The 19442-nt window shown below is 43.2% G+C and overlaps 1 protein-coding gene and 1 pseudogene across 5 annotated transcripts in view; one reads left to right on the top strand and one right to left on the bottom strand.

Annotated features, from left to right (window-relative positions):
- The window catches only part of ANO10 (anoctamin 10), a 144345-nt gene that overhangs the window by 35655 nt on the left and 89248 nt on the right, over window positions 1-19442 (bottom strand). The gene's annotated exons all lie outside the window — the stretch shown is intronic.
- LOC118602146 lies at window positions 11226-11344 on the top strand (annotated as a pseudogene).

Below are 19442 nucleotides of genomic sequence, written 5' to 3' on the forward strand. Positions count from 1 at the left end.
AGAGTGCACCCTTTATAACACGTAGAGTGCACCCTTTATAACACATAGGGTGTTCCCTTTAGAACACGTAGAGTGCACCCTTTATAACAGCCTCAATCTGTGGATGCTTCTCCAATTCCAGCATTATTTCGTGATCCAGGATCACTATCCACAGAAATCTGAATGATCAATAGACTAAAGTTGACTGTGATGACAGAATGAATTACTAAATGATAAAAGCTGTGAAATAGTTTTTAAAGGTTAAGAAATAATTAAAAAAGCATTAAAACCAGTGTAGGAGATGAAACAGCCTCTAAGAAATGTTGCACTGAATTACTGACAAAAGGAAAAAGACAGCTGAAAAAAATTAAATGAATTCCTTACTGCAATATTTTCAAAAGAAGGATAAAGGATAAGTAACATGTAGACATCTCCTGGGAGAAGCAAGGAATAATGAAGGAAGTCAGCATCATAGCAGAATCAGCAATAATTCAATCCAAAGACTTGAAAATCGGCAGAATCCCAGGGCAGGCCGGGCAGGGCCTGGTACTGACAAGCAATCTGGAGCAGACCAAGGATAGGTAGCCTTCACTGAAATGTGACTGCCATGGCCACAGAAGACACTGGAAGATACTGATTAGGTGTCTGTCATGGGAGAACAAGTAGATGACACACCATGGATCAGATGACATTATTAGGTTATAATTCTGAATTAACTGAATTAACAGGAACATGAATATAACTATAAAGAAATGAATAATTCAGAAAAAGCTATACTGTGCCATTATTTTATTCCATTAATCTTAAAATATAATTTCATATAAGGCTTAACCTCTGTAGTGGAAATATTAAAGAAGAAATCAATCAGTGTATAAAAAGGAATCTTCCACATGTTCCAGAAACTATGTGTCCTCAAGTCGCCAGAGCCCCCCATGACCCAGCCTCCGGCCCCTTTCCACTTCTCCGAACAAATGTGCACCCATCCCATGTTCTTTGCTTTGGAGTCTTGGTGGGAATTAGTGAGATAAAAACCTGCTGAGGTTTTCCATTGGACATAAGGTGGAGTTATGGGAGCTGGAGGCAGAGATCTGGGAGCCGCCGGTGTGGGTATACGTAGCAAGTAAAGCCGCGGGGACGGAAAGAGCCACAGGGTGTGCGGTGAGAGAGAAAGGATGAGATGAGGCTAGAAGAGGACACAGGATGGAGCTGGATGATGAGAGGAAGGGGAGGGGCGCTCACAGAAGCCTGGGAAAGAGGAGGTGGGACAGGCAGAAATCCAGGAGGTTCCGGAGTCACAGAAATAAAGGGGAGAGTGAGAAGCCAGTCAGGATGGGTGCTGGAAGGTCAAGTACCTGAAGCCTGAGGAGACACAACTGTATTCAGCCACCAGGAGGCCTTCGGTGACCCTAGTGGAAATGGTTTCAGCTGAGTGGTCGTCACAGGAGCCAGACCACAGCACGCTGAGAAGGGCCTGGGGAGCAAAGCTGGAGAAAGGTCCAGAAAGTCTGGCTGGGGAGGAAAGACGTGAGACAGGAGGTAGCGGGAGGCAGCCAGGTGTGGGTTTTAGAGGTGTAAGTCCAGAATATGTCGAAATGCTCTGGGGGAGGAACCGAGGCAAACGCAGAAGGTGGAGATCCCGGAAGAAGTTCTAAGGCACAGGGCCAGGCTGCTGTGCAAGGCAGGGGCTCGGCCATGACCAGGTGGTCTGCCGCCGTCACTGTCAGGGCGGGAGGGCTGACCACAGGAAGCAAAGGCACTTGGGGGCACAAACTCGAGACTGAAGAGAAGAATCTCCAAAGAAATTTTTGTGTCAAAATATGCCATTCAATACTTCCAACAATGAAGCGCAATGAGGAATGACACGCCGTTGCCGCTTTTCTTTTATAGAAATCATAATCGTAAACCATCCCATATCCTTCCCCAAAACAGCATCTCGATCCTCAGCAGAAAAATGTGTGCCTTAAAGAACAAAGCAAAGCAAAAATGCCAACTGTATTAACGAGATTGAAAGAAAATACAACACCCTCACGACAGATTTCTCTGAATGGTGACACTATGTATTTATCTTTAGTCCTTAATGGACATGCATTACTATTATAGGGAAAAAAAAACTCCAACACTCATGTGAAAAGAACACATGGTTTCCTCACTTAACAAATGAATTACACATGCCCTGCCAGGCTCCAAATGCGCCAACCTGGCCACGAGCGTCCATAGGCCCAGAGAACAGCCCCAAACCAGACAACCTGCAGCTCAGAGTCTGGCTTTTAATCTGGAGTCCAGGAACAAAAGCAGCTAGAGTCGCCAAAGGCCTGGCGGCTGAAGAGTTGTTTCTCCTCAGGCTTCATGTACTTCACCTTCCAGCGCCCACCCTGACTGGCTCCTCTCTTTCCCCTTTGTTTCTGGAACTCCGAGACCTCCTAAATTTCTGCCTGGCCCTACCGTCCTCCGTCTCAATAAAAGCAGCAGTCACTTTGTGGTCATTCATTCTGCAGACACGTAGGGAGTATTGACGCAGCGCCGGGCTGCCTACGTGGTGGCCCTCTCCCACCACGTTGTTACCTCCCCAGAGCTTCTGTGACAGAGATCCGACCCCCGCCCCCACCCCGCCCCGGCCACACACACTTAGCTACACACCCAGAAGTTCCACCGAATACAGGTTTATTTGGTTTAACACGCATCATCATTAAAAAGGGAAAACACCACTGGAGGGGTTGAGGAGCATCGCCATTCACAAACACCTGTTGATTGTTTAATTAGCTGGCGCCAGCAAACTCTTTCTCTTCATCCCGCCCCCACCACCAACCACCTTGGGTCCCTGATTGTGGGGTGGGGAAGACAGCACAGCGGCTTCGGCAGGAGGGGACTGGCTTCCAGATGGAGGAGTACAGAGGAGAAAAGAGCTAACGTCCTCTCAATGACTAGGAAAGGATAATTCAGACATCCATCTTTCACCACCCCTTCTTCTTATACGTTCTTTACCCAGAATTCAGAATTCAAGTTGAGCATCATGATGGATTAAGCTTTTTTGATCTAGCCTGGAAACCTAAATAACATTTATGGTACCATGTTTCAAAAGATCAATTTTTAAAATCTTGTTTATATTTTCCATACAGCAAATCTGTTTCAAGGCTGGGAACTGCTTTATGCTGACTGAACTGAGGGAAAAAAAAATCGTAAAAAGCATTTTAGCTATTTTTACTTGTTTTCATAAATAAAAGAAAACCTAAAATGAAATACGGATCTGCACAGATTTGAAGAAAAACATACTCAGAATGAATAGCTGGGTTGGTTTTCCACAGCCTGTCTATGAAAAGAGAGGATAATTTCTGGGCCATGATCATGACTCTTCAACAACAATCTTCTTTTAAAGTAAAACTCACAAAATTATATCCCAAACAAAGTGAAAGAGAAAAGAAACAGTGTGGGGTGAGGTGGGGGAGATGGGCAGAATTTTAAAACTAGTAAATACAAAGAAGTTGGCTCTTCATAACAATATGCTTCAAGTAATGATTATAGGATGTCTCGGCTAGGAAAGAAAAAAAGACCAGGACCAGAGAAAATTAGCGCTCAGAAGCAAAACGTCTTCCGGTGCCCACGGTAGAGTCCTACCTACTCTGCCACCAGCATGTCGCTCACCTCTGGTCACTGCAGGGCTGTCAAAACCTTGGGAGTCTCATGCCAGGTGCCCAGAGAGCCAGTGGAACCATTTTATTTTACAAAAGCTAGAAAATTCACAACATGATCGACAGTAACAGCTGTGTTTATAGTAGTGTGTCCCCAACCCTCTCTTCTAAAATAGAAAATGCAAATTAGAGTTGAATTCTTGAAATTCTGAAAAGCTAATTTGATTTCTACAGTGGTATGTCTGCCACAGTACCTCTTCCCATTCAGAGCCCAGCCCCCAATGAATAAAAGGAACTTCCTCAAAAAAAATTCTCTGCTGATTACCAGACAAATTACACACCAAATGCCAATTAATGAAAAATGATTAATGGAGCCAAGATTGGAAAAAAAGGTACAGAATTAGGCTCTTAAGGAAAAAAAAACTTCGAGAATTTCATTTTAAGATGATAGCACAGATATCTGCTTCTCCACCTATCCAGGATCCCCTGAAATCACAAAAATATATATTCTAAAAAAGAAAAAAGAAAAAGAAACTGGAAACAAGAGAATTTGCCAGAACTTCTGAATATAGGGCTGATGGAGCAGAAAGTACAGCTCAAGTCTCCCAAGACGAAGGAAGAACCTCTTCAAGGAGCCTCAGAGAGGGGCCAATGTCAGATTCAGCCCTACGAAAGGAAAGGTCCTTTTGGACCTTTGAGCCAGGGAGTCAGCACCAAAGTGCATGCATTAAAGACCTGTCTTCAGAAAAGCCGGGGCCACAGGGAGCCACCTTGTAACAGAGTAACTGCAGGTTCTACTCTTGTACTAATGCCAGCGACTTGTCCTTTAAAGAAAGCGTATGATCTTCTGGGAGCGTGCCTTGTTTACAGTTGCTAGGCCAAGAGAGAAACTGAACCCAAAGCCATGCCAGACTCTTACTAAAGACTTGACTGCCGTAGCGATAGCAGCAAGATGACAGAGTAGGAGGCCAAAACCTTGTTCCCTCACAGAGACATCAACTTAACAGCAATATATGGTCCAAAACGCCTTTATGAGAACTCCAGAGACCAGTTAAGAAGCCTCAGTAGCCCCGGCAAGCACAAAGCCAAGAACAGCCATGTTGAAATGGAATGGGTAAGAAAAGCCCCTGGATTTCACCTACGATAGCCCCTCCTCCAAGCTGGCACAGCTCAGCTCAACTGGGACAAATGCCCAACTCTTATCTTTTCCCTAAGAAAGGAAAGAGAATGGAGTGGATGCCCCATTTTCCAGTTTTTCAGGGACCTGCCCTACAGACTAATGTCTATCGTACCAGACTCAGAACCCTGGAGAGGACCTGGCACACTCTGGATGCTTGGCGGCCACTTAGAACAGCTGGCTTGTTGAATTACCAGAGAACCTGAATTACTGCATACAGACACCAGAGGGGGTCAGAGAGTGCGAACTCCTGAAAAAGAAGCCCATGAACCTCCTTAATTGGGAAGTATCGTGGACAAGCCCAGGGAAGATATCTCGCCCCAGATATCCAGCTGGGCTGACTGCTGGAGGTCTTTCCCTGCACAAGTCTGTAAAGACTGGGAGAGGTGCTCATTTTTTCAAATGCTCAAGTCTCTGCACAAAATAAGGTACATAAAGAAACAGAGAAACATGGCAAAATCAAAGAAAAATAATAAATCTTCAACAACTGACACTAAAGAAACAGAGATCTATGCATTATCTGACTTCAAGATAATCATCTTAAAGAAGCTCAATAAGCTACAAGGGAACACAGACAACTAATCAAAATCAGAAAAATGACGCATGAAAATATGAGAATAACAACAAAGAGAGAGAAGCTATAAAAAAATAACCAAAAAAAATTTCCGGAGTTGAAGAATGCTATAATTGAATTGAAAAATTCACTAGATAGGCTCAACAGTAGATGATTAAGCAGAAGAAAGAATAAGCGAACTTAAAGACAAGTCATTTGAAATTATAAGAGTAAAAACAGCAAAAAATAATAAAGTAAGGGGAAGAATGATTAAGGGATGAACGAGACACCAGTAAGATGATCAATATATGCATAATGGGAGTCTCAGAAAAAAAGGGGAGAGGAAGGGAGAGAGAGGCAGAGAGCTTACTTGAAGAAATAATGGCCAAAACTCCCCAAATCTGCGGACGGAAATGGACATCTAAAGACTCTAACGAAGACGAATCCAAAGAAGCCCACACCTTTGTATTCAAACTGTCAAAAGACAAAGAGAGACTCCTGAAAGCAGCCAGACACAAATGTCACAAGGGAGATCCCATAATATTATCAGAGAATTTCTTAGCAGAAATAATACAGGACAGAAGGGAGTGAGATGATATATTCAAAGCGCTGAAAGAATAAACCTGCCAAGAAAGAATGCTATATCCAGCAAAATCGTCCTTTAAAAATGAAGGAGAAATAAAAACCTTCCGAGATAAACAAAAGCTGAGGGAATTCATCAGCACCAGATCTACACACGCTCAAGGGCATCCGTGAAAATGAAACAGAAGGGCGCTAGACAGCAACACGAAAGCATACGAAAATATAAAGCTCTTTGCTGCAGGTGAATATACAGACAGATACTCCTGTAATACTGTAATGGTGGCATGGATAGCGCTTAATTCTGATGTAGAATTTAAAGGATAGAAGCATAAAAGATAAATATGAAACCATGTGAATGAATATAAAATATAAAAAAATGTCATCTGTGTCATCAGTAATGTAAATTGGGGGCAGGTGTAAAGAAGAAGAGATTCTGTATATAACTGAAGTTTTTATCAGTTTAAAAGAGATGGGTTATAATTATAAGATGTTATAATTATACTCCGGATGGTAACCACAAAGATATACCTATAGAAGACACACAAAAGAAAAATGAGAAAGGACTCAAAGCAAGTCACTCCCAAAAAGTCAACAAAACACAAAGGAAGGCATCATGGGAGGAAAGGATAAGGTAACTACACAACACACAGAAACAATGAAATCATAGTAATTTTGTTACTATCAGTAGTAATTACTTAAAATGTACATAGATTAAACTCTCGATCAAAAAACAGAGTGGCTGAATGTATAAAAATAAGATTCGACTGCATGATATCGACAAGGGGCTCACTTTAGAAGTAAGGACATACCTAAGATAAAAGTGAAAGGCGAGAAAAAAGATATTCCATGCAGATAGAGGAGAAAGCACCACAAAACTTGGCTTTGTCTCAATAACACAATGAATAGGAATCTTCTCTGGCATTTCAAAGGTCGCTTCTCACAGTGTCCTCAGATCCTAACACCTGGCGGGTCACTAACCAACTCCTGAGATGCCCATGGGGCAGAGCGGCACCTGCTGAAGTCCACACCTGGTGCTCTGAGGGTGCACACAGGGCATAACAGGGGACCCCCAACAAATCGCCTGGACCTCTGGTCAGTCCACATGGGCCATTTCATTTCCCAAGGCCAGTCAAGTGAATGAGGAGTTGGGCTTAAAAGGTTAATGGAAAGCTGAAATCCTTAAAAAAAAAAAGCAATGGGCAATTCTTAGGAGAGTCAATTAACACAACGAGAGAGATAAGAGCAATTGATTACTGTAAAAACACAAAAAGCTTTTTTTACCTCCTCTTCCTCTATCTCGCCACCCCGTAGAAGAGTGGTTTGAAAAAAAAAAAAAATGCCAGTTAGACGTAATGAACAGAAGAAAATATTTTAAAGAGTTAAGAATCAGTTAAAGTGGGTGCCTCATCAGTTCCTTCCTTTCGCAACAGACTCCCCACTGCTGGGACTTGCTAACAGGAGAGGCTTCTTGGTGAGGGAAGGACACGAGAGATGGGGTCGCCGCTTGTCAGTGGGGCGAGAGGCTAGCTTCCAAGGCTCTGGCCATCCCTGCATCTCTAGAGAACACATCTTCCCCAGCGCTCCAGCGATTTACACGTGTCGAGCTTGTTCTCCTCCTATTCAGAGCCACATTTCAAGCAGACAGCAGTTTCTAGGCCTGATTTGATGCCTGTGAAAGGAACCGCGATCTGTGGGAGGATTATGTTTTATTTGGAGTTTGTTTTGTTTTTTTTTTCAACAATTAGTTTGATCACTGGACAAGGATAAAAACCCAAGCAACACTTAACTGTGTGCCGGAAATGTTCTCTAAGGCCGAGCAGCAGTGATACCCTAAGACTGCGGTCTCATTTCGCTACATGCATACTTTGTTTACTTTAATTGGTCCATCGACTGAGAATTTAAATCACACTGGAGAAGTACACAATTGTAACCCCTAGCCACGAAGGCCAGGCAGGGTGCACCCCGAGGGCCACGTGAGGGTGGAAGCTCTACCACAAGACAAGGAGGACACACAATCCAGCCCCTGAAGTCACCTGTCTCGCGCTTGCCTGGTCAGTGAAAGGATGAGGAGGGCGGGGCTCGGGATACCCCAGGTGGGGAAGTCCCGCAGGAAACGAAGCTGCTGTTCCTTCTGAGCTGCAGTCCAGGGACAACGGAACTGTCCCCTACCTCCTGGCCTCCCAAAACGTTCTTTATGTTCAGAGATATACAGGTATAATGGACACCGGGAGAACCTTTGAAATTGAAAAAAGAAAGTCTCGAGGGCCCCGTGGCAGTGAGGATCCTAGGCTACAGGTACAAGAAGAGAGGAGCGTTCTCCCCCTTCGCTGGTGACAGAGGGATGTGGCAGTTACGTGACATGAAGCCGAGACCCCAGGATGGCTCTCTGTTCACAGACTCTGCCTCCTTCCCTTTTGTTTCTTTCTAGTTTTCATTCTAATTTAGATGGTGTGGTCATGGTAACAAATTTGTTCAGTATAGAAATAAATGAGTTGATAACTAGTTATATTTAATAACACTTCATTGAGTCCCAACTGTGAAATAAAGATATCGGGCATTTCTTTGGCATTATTGGGCAGAAGCTCTACCCTGTCTCCTTGGCTCCACATGCCTGCTCCGGACCAGCTTCGGTTTGCCTACACCCTGTCTGGACTTGGCCTCTGGAATGTGCCCCTTGCCGGGGGCTGCTGCTCCCATCCCACCTCCGCCAGGTTTGTGCATCTTCCTCCTCCTCCAGGCATTGTCTTCCGTTCCTCTTGTGATGCTGCGCAGTCAGCATGAGGCCCAACTGGGTACAGAGGGAAGGGAACAGAGACCGGGAATGCAGCGATCACAGAGCTCGCGGAACCTGAGCGAGGCCTTGGAAATAAAGTCAATCACTTCAAGGGCAGGAAACGGACCTTCGGTTTCAGACCTGTGAGTGAAGTTCCAGGTTCTTAATTCTATGCATTGCTGTTTCTTCCCGCATGACCCTCCCAGGGGTCTCTGCGAGCCAGTGGTGGAGGAGGGAGAGCACAAGCTTGGGGATCGGGCAGCCCTCTGTGCAGGCAGCTCCTCCTCGGACGCCGTGCAGGTCAGTGAGCTGCCTGAGCCTTGCTTTCCTCGTGCGACATGCCCGCTGTCACACCTGGCACACAGTGAGTAGTCAAAATACAGAAATGCTCATTTCTAGAGTTACCAGGTTACTGTCTTGTCACGTTGTTCTCTGTGACAAGCTTCAACTCAGTTGAGGCCTCTAAACCTCAACTGAGTTGAGGCAGTAATGAACTAATCAGGCTTTCTTTTGAAGAAAGCAATTATGCAAAGAATGTTAGTGTCCTTGATGGAGCCTCCTAAAAATCAGATGGTATCTGCTTATACATGAAAAGAGAAAGCACCTTCTCTTACTTGCTCTTTGTAAGTCTTTGTTTTAATCCATTTACTGCTGATTTTCTGCATTTACAAATGTCCTGCTGAAGACCACACCGTCCCCAGCTGCAGTTCCGGGAGAAGGGCTTCTGAACACATCTCTCTAACCAAAATATGCTCCAGAGCAGGATCTTGTGCCAGGAAATAACAAGCTTTACATCTCAGGCACCAAACCATAGCCACAGCGTCAGCTGATTAGCTGAGTGATGGATGACAGGAAGGTCCTCAACTGAACCTCGGATTTATTATCGTGAGAAAATCTAATCTGCGGAGAAGAACAGCCTGAAAGCCTGGGAGGGCGGTGGAAGGTGCTAGATTTCTGCCTGCTCCACTGTGGACCTTTCACTGCCACTGTTGCTAATTATTGAGCAAATAATTAGTTTGCTTATTGAAACATTCTGCTTCCTGTGCTTCCCTGGAGCAAGATTTAGTGTTTTTAATACCGAACATATGTTTCAATTTACTATTTCTGTAACTGACAAATTTATAAAGAACCAGATAAAATCTCCTCAAGAAAGACTTGTGAGCACTTCTGGTTTCAGTTCCAACGTACTGTACAGAGCTTGGAAGCTGTCACTCCTGTCAACGTAACAAGAAAAAGCTGGAAAGCGGAAAATAAACTACTTTTCTTGGATCTGAGAACTGAGGGAAAAATCACCACCCCAAAAATCTGGAAAGGCAGGTGCATCCAAGGATATATAGTAACCAAGACCCACTTAGCTGGAAGAGAAGCTGCGGGAGGCTATAAACTGGCTCATATGGTAATTTTGATGAACTGCTGTTGGCTGAATACGACTAACATGAGTGAGGAACCACCAAAGGCTGCAGCCTTAGGGGGCCCCCCACTCTCACAGGCTTCCCCCTCCCAGGAACCCTACCAGGCTCTCCTGCTGGGGATACAAGAAGGCTCTCCTGTGGGTGCTGCGGGTGGGGGAGGGTAGGCATTATGAAATGCCGTCCACAGCCTTCTCCGTAGCAAAGGCTTACTCTCCAGGGAAGAGCACTGTGCCAGGGAAAATTCCTGATTCTAGCTGGAGTAAGAAAACTCCTCTCTGCTCCAGCCCCCTCCAGCCTTCCTGTCTCTCAGAAACAAAACAAAAACAGAGTCAACAGAGTCGGGCTTCAAGGAAATAGATGAGGAACACGGCAGCCAGGGAAGGGGAACAGGGAGGGGGAAGCCAGGTCACCGGAGGAGCACTTGTGGAGGTCACTGTCCTAAAACACAGCCCACTAAGGGATGGAGATGTAACCTGAAGGTCATAGAATGCGCCCCCTCCCAACACCTCATCACAGAGCAGCGGCTCCAGTATAACGGCACTGGACGACAGTTAACAAGAGCGCAAGACACAGACTCTCTCTGAGGAGAGCACACGGGACAGCCCGACACAGACAAGGGTGACGAAAACAAGGACACTAGAGGAGCTTAAAACTTCCGGTATCTACAGCCAAAAGAAACATTCAATATAGCCCCCATGCTAGCCAGGTTAACCTAAGTCCTCAGACTAAGGCCTATTTACCTCAGTGAGTATTGCCTGAAACAGCACGTTGGGCTTTCAGTAATAAACTACCAGCAGTGTCAAAAGGCAGGGGAAACACTCTGAAGAGATGAAGAAACCATTGGAACCAACTGGGACATAACAGATTTTGGAATTATCAGACAGGGAATTTAAAATAACTATAATTAATATGTTAAGGATTCTAAAGGTAGAAGTATACAAAAATGCAAGAACAGAGAGATAATGTAAACAGAGATGGAAAATTTAAGAAACAATTAAAATGAAATGTGAGAAATAAAAAAAATGTAATGGAAACAAAGAATGGACTGATAGACTCATCAGCAGGCTGGATACAAATGAGGAAAACTCAGCAATCTTAAGATAGGTCAAAATAAACTTCTCAAGTCTACGGCCATGCTATCCTGAATACATCTGATCACGTCTGATCTCAGAAACTAAGCAGAGTTGGGCCTGGTTAGTACTTGGATGGGAGACCACCTAGGAAGACCAGGTGCTGTAGGCGTAAAATAAATAAGAAAGAAAAAAAAGAAAGAAAGAAAATAAACTTTCCAAACTGATATGCAAATAGAAAAAGAATGAAAAAATAAATAAATACCCAGAAGAAAACATCCAACAACTGCGAGACAATATCAAAAGGTATAACAGGTGCATAGTGGTAATACCTGAAGGAGAATAAAGGGAGAATGGAGCAGAAAAGATATTTGAAAAAGTAATGTATGAAAACTTTCCAAAATGACGAACAACAAATCAAACATCCAGGAAGCTCATAAAACAACAGCTGGATAAATACCAAAACATTGACAACTAGGCATATCACATCCAAACTGCAAAAAAACAAAAGACAAAGAGAAAATCTGGAGAGAAGGCAGAGGGGAGAAAAATGCCTTGTCTAGAGAGGAACCAGAGTAAAAACTGAGCAGACTTCTCACTAGAAACCATGCAAACAAGAAGAGAATGAGCTAAGATGTCTGATGTGTGGAAAGGAAGAAACTAGCATTTATATCAGGCAAAATTATCCTTTAAAAGTGAGGGAGAAACACTTTCTGTAAGTTATTATTCTAGAAGGCTCTATGTGAGTCTCTACACTGCCACCAAGAGGTGCTGAGAAATGACCAGGGTGTGGGCAACATCCTGGTCACTAGTGACTTTGAGAAGCGCTGTTCTGGAGGTGGGACGGTTCCAGAGAACACAGAAGAGTAACTGGAGACTGTGAAGATGAACAACTTTTCAAAAGGGCGACTGGCACACTGCATGATGGAAACTGCTCAGCAGGACAGAGGGCCACCTCCCTGGGCATCTTTCGTCCCACCGATCCCTCAGGACCAGCTGAATCTAACTGACCTGACTGGCTGCTTATACTTGTCCTCTTCCAACATCTGGGGGCCCCTCCCCGAGCGGCACGGGTGCTCCGTGTTTGATCCTCCTCCCGGGGCCTCTGAGTGAGTGGTGCTTGCAAAATTTCCAAACATAATAGTAATATAATCAATCAAACATTGGTTCCAAATCTGTTTCTCTTTTTTTCGCACCAGATTCTGGCTCTAGGCCTTAGGGCACAAAGATGAAAAAGACACATAAAAAAACAAATTATAGTATCCTACGGGACATGAGGCAGTATTTACTCTGTAGACTATTATGTTCCAGGCAGGCAATTTTAGAGCAAGGTCAAAGTGCAACAGGAACAAAGAGTTAACTCTAACTTTTGGCACACAGAAATGAAGAAGAGCAAAGAAAATGACATTTTAAAAGAATACTTAAGTACCTACTGCATGACAAAATAATTTCTTTAAATAGAAATTAAGGTGCTACTTTTGCCCACACCTCAGATGGCTCTGGCTGGCTCTCTGCCTGGGATCCCGGGGCTCAGCAAGGAGTGACAATCCCCAGCACCTGCAGAGACACCGGGAGACAGGGAAAGGATGCCACAACAACAGAATCCGCAGACGATGGCTTATAATTAACAGTGATCTCAATTGCACTTCTGAATGTCATCTTTTACACAAAATGTGTATATTTTAAGGCCCCCAAAGTTTTGTATCACGCTGGTGGCACTAACTTTACCTTCTAGACACTAAACATGTGCTGAGCCGGGGCATTTTCTCCACTTGTGCTTCAGTGTAAGCTTTTGTGCACGTCACAGGGGAGCAGACGTGAGGCTGCACAGGCTCAGGCAGCAATGGCTTTAGAAGCAAAGAGTACAAGGCAGAATAGGTGTCCGTCATTAGAACGACAGATAAGAAAAGTTCGGTACATTTAGAAGATGGTAATTTATGCATCAGTATGAAGCAATAAAACGGATCTATATACAGTAACAAAGATATCGCAAACATAGTATCAAGTGGAAAATAATTCGAGATTCATGCACATAAATGTAAATACACACACACACAAAGCAACACAATTTAAATAAACGAGTGAACGAGAAGGACATGACAGTAAATAGCCCCGAGGAGGGCTACAGAAGTGGGACTCCATCCAATCCAATCCAATCCAATCCAAGCAAAGAAGCCTCTGCCATGAATCGAGGAGGAGGATCAACTTGATTCTGTGTACTTGGGTTGGTGGTGGTCAAGAGGGAAGGGAACAGCAGCGTTCTTATGAATAAAACACAATTGGCAGGCATGTATTTTTCATACTTGAAGCTTTCCCGTATTCGTTACTTACAAATCTTGCTCCAGAGACATCTATGAGGCAGCATGACTAGAAACCCGATTGTGTATCACCATTCTATAAACCTGACATGTTTTAGTACAATCATTATCTCAGTTTGTGGATGGTATTTAATAGAAACTAGGATAATTGTTGCTAAAAGCTAAATTAGCTAATGCTGTATCCAGTGAAGAATAAAGATTTGATCATGCTTTGAAATAAATTCAGAGAGAAAAACAAGTATAAACAAACAAACAAACAAACAAAACTGCACAACTGAACTTGACACTGTGATCGACATACAAAGGTATTTCTTAGCAGACAGCTAACCACACATATCAGAGCTTACTCATCCCGACGAGTAGAGCTTACTGCAAAAATGTGCTCGTTTCATTTCAGAATAAATGTATGTTTTCTAAGGCTCCTAGTTCATAGCATGCTTTTTGTTTTCCATCTCTAAAAAAAATCAACTGCAAGGAGGCGATCAGCACCAGTGGAAGTCAACGAACGTGTTCTGAGAAGCCGCCACTTGCAATGCCCAGCGCTACAGAGACAGCTGTGCACTGGTCCTGGGGCCTGGGGGTTCGTGATCTGACCGACTGAGGCTCGAGGCCCCCATTCCTACTCCTACGGGAGTCTTTCTGCGATCTTGGAATAATCACTCAAGTTTCTTTGCCTCCCTTTCATTAAGTGACACTGAGTTCCCGGCAACCAAGGCGGCAGATGAATGAACACTGGACGGGGGGTCAGGCACCCTCATCTGGTTCCCAGCTTATTACTCATTAGGGGGGCGATAACAACATGTCCCCACGGTGCTGTGTATGACCCGTTACTTACAAAGTAAAAATATAAAAACCCGAAGACCTGCTATGGATGCTGTCCTTCTCAAGAGACCCTTACAATGGAGCCATACAGCACCTGGAGGGCGAATCTCCTCAAAGGTCTAAGACAGACATACTTTAGAAAAACCTGTTCTAAGGAGAAGTTTAACAAAGATTCCATGATACTCATTTTCTGTTTTCCCCTTCTCAGAAGGATGTTCTCAGCACAAGATGATGCAGCCCTGAAAAGTTTTTGAATTTAAGCTGAAATAATTTGATTTCCTCCACAAATTCCTCTTTTACTTACTGTAACAACAAAATTTTCTGAAACTATTTTTACATAGAAAATATTTCTACATGAATTCTTTCATGAATTACAAATTCCCATTAACACCAAGCGAAGAAGCGGTAAACAGGAAATGAGGAGTATTAAATCTCCCATGAAACTTAAACCGATGCCTCGTATGCCAGGAGCTTCTGAACCCAGGTTTCCACAAGGGAAAGACAGAGCCTCGGAGCCCCTTGAGTTGCAGAGAATTATGGAGAACGTATTAGTGGGGCGGCAGCACCATTTACTGCAAGGCGGGGGAACTCCAGCCCAAAGGCCATTAAGTGGCTCCCAGAGAGATGGCTGGTGGACCATGTGGCACTCGACCGAGAGTGGCACTTCTCTTGCTCTTTCCTGGACCCCCTTCTGTCCAGCCATCACCCCACCTCCTGCTACCAAGCCATTTTCACCTTTTGTCCTATTCTGTTGGGAGTCAGAATGGGAGAATTCTGGATGTGAGGATTCTCCTTCAGGACTGGGCCGGAGCTCAGATCCAGCTCCACCCTTTGCACCTCCCTAGTAACGGGAGCGTAACAAACCTGAGCATCGCCCAGCTCAGTGGGAGACAGACCAGGTGGTACTATCAGGACGGGGCCAGGTGTCCACAGGCAGAGTCTTCCGTGAAGAGGCTGAGGGTGAGGGAAGGCTTGTTGGTGAAGAAACACGGGTCTGGAAGGTCCACAGAAATATCCGCCTGTGGGCTACTGGGGAAGAATGACTTATGGGGAGCAAGCTCCGAGCAGGGAGTGGGTGAGTACGGCAAGGAGGTGCCATCGCTGAGAGGTGTGGGGGAACTGCCAGGTCCTGAGTGGGACCCTCGTGACGAAGGCGCTTCTGAACTAGCACGGTAGGACGGAGCGTGCCTCCTGTGAGTGCCTGTCGGAAGCTTTTGCTCAGGCTTCCAACCACCATACGTATAAAGTTGCATTTTGTGCCTTGGAGAAGCCCAGCCCTGGCTGGTGGGAGCTGGTGAGGGCTCAGCCAGCACCGGAAGGTGGATGAGTTCTGACTCCGCCACCACGCGGCCCACCCCGGCCTCCGCCCGCCTCGCTCCGTGAGCACACTCCCCGGGAGTGGGGCCAGCCCTCCTTCCGCACCTCGACATTATTAGGAATTCTAAATATAAACTTCATTTAATCTGTTTGATTATTATTTTAGCTCTGTAACTGAGGAATGAAAGAGCATTATCCATTCCTATTTGTCTATCGGCTTAGAAAAAAGATGAAAACCACTGAGGATTCTCACATCCGTTGTTGGTGGGAAGGTACGACAGTGAGGAAGTTACCTGCTCTCTCTACGGAAACCTCGAACGTGTGTGCTCCCCACCCTCCCAGCAAAGGCCACCTCGTGTGGAGAGACTCTCACATGCCCCGAGCATGAGCACTAAGCTGGGACACCTATCACAGCACTGCTCTAATGCACACACACAGAGACACACACACACACACACACACACACACACAGAACTCGAAACCACCCAGTGGGTGTGCGCACAAGGAACTAGGCCACAGCCTCAGAATAATACAGAAAACATATATATAGGGCTGAATCATGCTATAAGTTATTCTAAGGGCTTTATATATAGTAATTCACTTAGTCCTGATAACAATATAATGAAGTAGGTAGTCCTATTGTCTTTATTTAAAAACCGAGGCACGGAGAGGTTAAACAACCTGCCCAGGGTCTCATGGCCAGTAAGTGGTAGCATGGGCTTTTGAATCAGGCACATTCTAGACCACCACGTAAAGCAGTTTAAAAAAGAACACCACACACTGGTTTAAGATGAGAGCCTGAAGATTCCCATTCATCTCTCATGTCCATTTGAAGAGATCATAAAAAAAAATGGCAAAGAAATATAGAAGGCACAATTTCATAATAATGGGGAAATGGGAAGGAGACCATGAGCACGTGGGAAATTCCCATCAGTTTCTGGAAATCCAAAAGCCGGTGCAAGAGCACAGGATGAAGAAACTGCAGCCTAAAGCCCGCATGGAGGTAGCTTCGGCTAGGGAAGAAGCTGGCCAGCTCCTGGGAAAGGCTCCTGACCTCAACACTGTCCTCCTGACGGTGGGAACAGTGACATGGGGGCTCAGCCCTCCGTGCAGAGGCTCAGGTGACCCTCAGATGCACACACTCACATGCCATAAACACACCTGCCGCACACGCGCACACAAAAGAAGTCTTTTCTAAAGAAATTAAGTGAGCTTGCATGGGATCTCAGCAACAATGTCCATTTTGGGGGGTGAGCGGTATATCCTGACCCACCGCCACTCATCCATCATAAAGCCTCTGCCTCCTGGAAAACCTCGCTTGCATCGCGATGCCCTGAGCCAGCCATGTCACTGTCTAAATCTCAAATATGAACAGACAGCAAAGAATTAAGAGACACTTGAGAAAAGTCTTCATTAAAAAAGAGAAACGGACAGACACGCAGCTCTGCACACAATACCCCAGGGTGCAAAAGGAGAAAACAGACCCCAGAGGAAACAGATAATTTCGGGAACAGAAGAGAAGATTAAAAAGAAATGCTAGCCTCAGGGAACAAAGAACATCTTGCATTCACATAGAAAAAACAGACACTCATGAGAAAGAAACAATTAAAAAACCAGAAAGAGTTCTTGAAAATTACCAATGGTCGCCAAAATGAAAACCTCAATAGAAGAGCTAGAGAATGTCGTCTAAGACATCATTCATAAAATAGAATTAAGAGTGGGTAGAAAAAGAACAAACTAAACCAAATTAAGCAGAATAAAGAAAGTATTTTTTGAATGTAGAAATCAGTAAGACAGAAAACAAACAACAGAGAAAATCAATGAAACCAAAAGTTGATTTTCTGAAAGGAAACTGATTAAGAATCTAAAAAGACAGAAACCGCCAATATCAGGAATGAGAAAGAGGATATCACTAAAGACTACGAAAATTAAAACACTAACGAGAAAGTAATATGAACTTCATGCCAATAAATTCAAGTTGTTACTTTGATAAAATAGACAAATTGCTTCAAAGAACCAAATTACCAAAACTGACACAGGAAAAAATAGAAAATCTGAATAGCTCCCTGTATTTATTAAAGATATTGAGTTCACAATTTAACAATTTCTCAGGCCCAGATGGTCTTACTGATAAATTATATCAAACATTTAAGGAATAAATAATACTAATAACCCCAAATAATCCTACGCAACCTCAGAAAAAAGGAGAGGGGAACTTAAAAAGACAATATTACTCTGATACAAAACCTGACAAAGATATTGCAAGAAAAGAAAATTACAGATCAATAATTCTCATCAGCATAGATATAAAAATTCTTAGCAAAATATTAGGAAATCGAACCTAGCAATCTATAATAAAATATGACCAAGTTCAGTAATGTAAGGCTAGTTTTACATTAGAAAGTTAATGTAATTCAACACAATAAAAGGATAAAGGAGGAAAATGACCTCTCTTAAGTAGAAAATAGTTAACAAAATTCAATACTCATACATAACAAAAGCTCACAGTAACAGAAATAGAGGAAAATTTCCTCAACCTTAAAAAGGCCATCTAGATAAAAATACAGCTAACATCTAAATGGTGATAATCTGTTTTTCCCTAAAATGAGAAACAAAGCAAAAAAAAAAAAACTACTATCACATATAATAAGCAAATTTAGCAAAATTGCAGGAAACATGATGAACATAAAAATAAATTTTCCTTCTATATACTAGTAATTAAAACTGGAAGTTGATATAAAAATCTATACAATTTATAATAGAGTCTAGAAACAAAACACTTATGGATGAATTTAACCAAATTTAACCAAATCTATAAACTATTGCTGCAAAAACTTAATGGATATACAATGTTCATAAATTATAAGACTCAACATTTTTAAAATGTCTATCATCTCCAAATTGATTTACTGAATCAATGCAATCCCCCAAAAAAGACTTTTTAAAAGAAATCAACAGCTTGACTCTAAAATTTATATGGAAATGTAGAGAACCTAAAATAGAAATCTTCTTATAAAAATAGCATTAAGTAAGTAAAAAGGCAAGTCACTGATATCATTTCTATCATTTACAATGATAGAAAGTACTTCAGTGACAGTTTTTGATAGAGAGCAGAAGGGACTAATTGCAGAAGGAAAGAAAAATTTTTGGAGTGATGGAAATATACTAAATCTTTTTTGTAGTGGTAGTTACATGGGTATATACAATCGTCAAGACCTACCAAACTGAACATTTAAAATGAATGCACTTTATTATATACGAATTATGCCTAAATTTTGATGAATAAATACGGCACAACAGAATGATGCAGTGAATCCTAAACTCTTCTGATTTTATCTGCAATAGTAATATTTGTGTCAGACTGAGATATCCATGAATCAAACTGTAAAGATAATTAATGCAAGATTCAGAGAAATTTAGAGCTTTCCAGCAATGTATAGTTATAAAACTACAGGGGAAAACACTGACTCTATTTTGCTTTCTGACACTTTATTTTGCTTTCGACGCCGTGACAGATTTCTCAGCATTGAGCATTGGTACTCTTTTGAGTTGCCTGAGGAAGTGTAATGTGAGCGTTCTGGGTCATATTTTAGGCTTTAATTATAAATCCTTTCAATCCACAAGCTGTTTTTATTTCATAGCGAAAGTTAATTACTTCCCGGCTTTGGCCACGGTGTCTTATAATTTTCAGCAGTGCTTTTTCATATGCGTTACATAATGTCACTGTTTAAAAAATGCCTGCGGGCACTACGCTGGCTGAGCAGGTGATTCTAAAGGGCATGACACACTGGTCTGTTCTGCGAGCCAGTTTCG

This window comes from Rousettus aegyptiacus, unplaced genomic scaffold (assembly GCF_014176215.1).
Source record: "Rousettus aegyptiacus isolate mRouAeg1 unplaced genomic scaffold, mRouAeg1.p scaffold_m13_p_4, whole genome shotgun sequence".
NCBI classification, from domain to species: domain Eukaryota; kingdom Metazoa; phylum Chordata; class Mammalia; order Chiroptera; family Pteropodidae; genus Rousettus; species Rousettus aegyptiacus.